Source organism: Trachemys scripta, chromosome 16, assembly GCF_013100865.1.
Source record: "Trachemys scripta elegans isolate TJP31775 chromosome 16, CAS_Tse_1.0, whole genome shotgun sequence".
NCBI classification, from domain to species: Eukaryota; Metazoa; Chordata; order Testudines; family Emydidae; genus Trachemys; species Trachemys scripta.
In genome coordinates, this window is record NC_048313.1 from 24,518,476 (window position 1) to 24,521,054 (window position 2,579).

Genomic DNA, 2,579 nt, shown 5'->3' on the forward strand with positions numbered 1-2,579 from the left:
AAAGCATTACAGGGAAACCCTCTTAAAACCCAGCAAAGAACCAACACGCCTGCTAATAAGCTTTCCAGAGATCACCCCACTTCTATCCAGGTAACTCACAGGCAGTGGGTTTCTCCTTGGGGATCAGCTTCCAGCGGCTGAGGTTCTGCATAACCAGAGGTGTTACATTTGCATACCCCTCCCCCTAAAAATTTCCTGGGAAATGTACTTAACTTTAAAAGGCCCCATAGTTTCAGATGGTCCCGCAAAACCCATAACCCTTCCCTGGGTTTCCATCGGAGATGTCGCATACAGTCCCAAAATAATACATAACTGCCTGCCTTTGTAATGCAATGAACTCCTAAACTACTTAAACTTAGTTCTGTAAGGTATGGCCAGGATAGTGCAGGAAATTGTCTTATCTGTCCTGTGTCCAGGCAAGGATCCCCCCACCCCACCCCGGGACTGGGATCGATGGCGGGAGACAGTGGCTGATGAGCCAAGCCTGTTTCTATAAATAATCCAGAAAGAGTAGGAGATAAAGTGAAAGTAGGTCAGACAGACTAAGCCGCAGCTCCTGCGCGCGTCTGGAGGAATCAGATGTGAATTGAGCCCCCTCTGTGGGGCTCCATGGGAGATGGAGTGTGGGGACGAAAGGGTGAAGGGGGTGTGGGCGGGGGTAGTTAGCCAGCAAATAGCTGGCCCCCGGAACCCTTTCAGGGCTGCCCTGCCCTATCCTGTGGGATCAGGGGAATCCCTGTAATCTCGGTCTCCTTCCCTCCGGCAGTGAATCAGTGACATCTGTAGCATGTTGTCCTGCTTCGCTGGTGCATTTCAGGCCCTCGCCTGGCCTATTTCTCAGCCCTTTCTTTAGGGCAGGGACAGGACTGGAACGTGGTGGTGCCAGGTTTCCTCAGAAGTGTTGCTATTTAGTGATTCAAGTGGGGGGCTGGTAGCTAGGACTCCTGGGGTTCTCTCCCCAGCTCTGGGAAGGGAGTGAGTTGTAGTGGTGAGAGTGGGGCGGCAGGGAGTTGACTCCTGGGTTGTGCATCCGTGACCCCAAGAACCGCAGCACCCAGATCTGGATCTAGGCTTTTAGTTTGTCCCCTCCCTGGCGTCTGAGCACCAGTGATCCCCGGGGAGGAAATTAACTTTATACGTCTGGCATAGGCGTGCGCATGGTGTGTTCCCAGGTCTTCCCAGGCACACCCTAATGCAGGGGTGGGCAAATGGCCCCACTCTCCCAGCACAGCAAGCCGCGGGGTCCGCACTCCCAGACCGGAGCACCTGGCCAAGTACAGCAAGCCGCTAGCCCCTCCACCGCCTTCTCCCCTCCCCTGGAGCCATCCTGCCACGCACCCAGCACTCTGGGGGCCGGGGCTGCGCGCTCCTGTGGGGCAGTGTTTGGCTCCACGGGGAAGCAGACATGCTCCCTGCTCATCCGGAGCCATTCCGCCGCACGCGCAGCATTCTGAGGGGCAGAGCTGCCCTCTCCCACAGAGCAGTGTGTCTGGCTCTGCGCAGAGCCAAACATGGTGCTAGGAGCCTCATGGTAAGGAGTCCGGGGCCGGGGGGGTTGGATAAGGGGTGGGGGCAGTCAGGGGGCGGGGAGCGGGGGGGCTGGGATGGGCCAGGAGTTCTGGGTGGGGCCTGTCAGGAGGCAGGGGTGTGGAGAGAGGTTGGGGCAGGCAGGGAGCAGGGGGGGGTTGTATGGGTTGGGAGTTCTGGGAGTCCTGTCAGGAGGCGGGGAGCAGTTGGATAGGCGTGGGAGTCCCGAGGGTCTGGCTGGGGGCGGGGGTGTGAATAAGGGTCAGGACAGTCTGGGGACAGGTAGGAGGTAGGGTCCTAGGGGGGCAGTCAGGGGACAAGGAGCATTAGATAGGGGGTGGAGTCCTGGGGGGCCGTTAGTGGCAGGGATCCCAGGAGGGGGTAGTCAGGGGACAAGGAGTGGGGGGGTTGGGAGTTTTGAAGGGGGCAGTCAGGGGGCGGGAAGTAGGAGGGAGTGGATGGGGGCAGGGCGGGGGCAGGGCTAGGGCATGGCTCCCTAGGTGCACCCCTAATGAAATGTGCTGTGCACGCCTATGACCTCCAGTGTGGGGGAGACTTGCATGTGATCAGGGCCGGCTCCAGTCACCATCCGAGCAAGCTGGTGCTTGGGGCGGCAGATTGAACGAGGCGGCATTCCGCCCAATCCTAGGGCGGCACGGACGCTTTTTGTGTGTGTGTGTGTGTGTGTGTGTGTTGTTACGCTCCCGCCGCTGTAAAGGGCGGCGGCGGAGGACGGGAGCGCCCTGCAGCAAGCCCAGCAGGGCAGCCCGCGTCCTTCCCTCCCAGCCGCACCGGAGTGGTGCGGAACCCTCCCTGCAGGGGGCATGGCGGGAGGGGCCGCGTGGCAGCGCCCGCAGAAGCCCTGACCGCCCACCTTCTCTCTCTCCCCCCCGCTCCCTCCCCATCCCCCCGCTAGCTGGGGACTCCCCCTCTACCTGCGCTGCGGCCGTGCCGCAGGTTTTTTTTTTTTTTTTCTTTTTTTCTTTGCTGTTCTGGCCGCCGCGTTTTTTTTTTTTTTTTTTTTTGGGGCGGCCAAAAAGACAGCGCCGGCC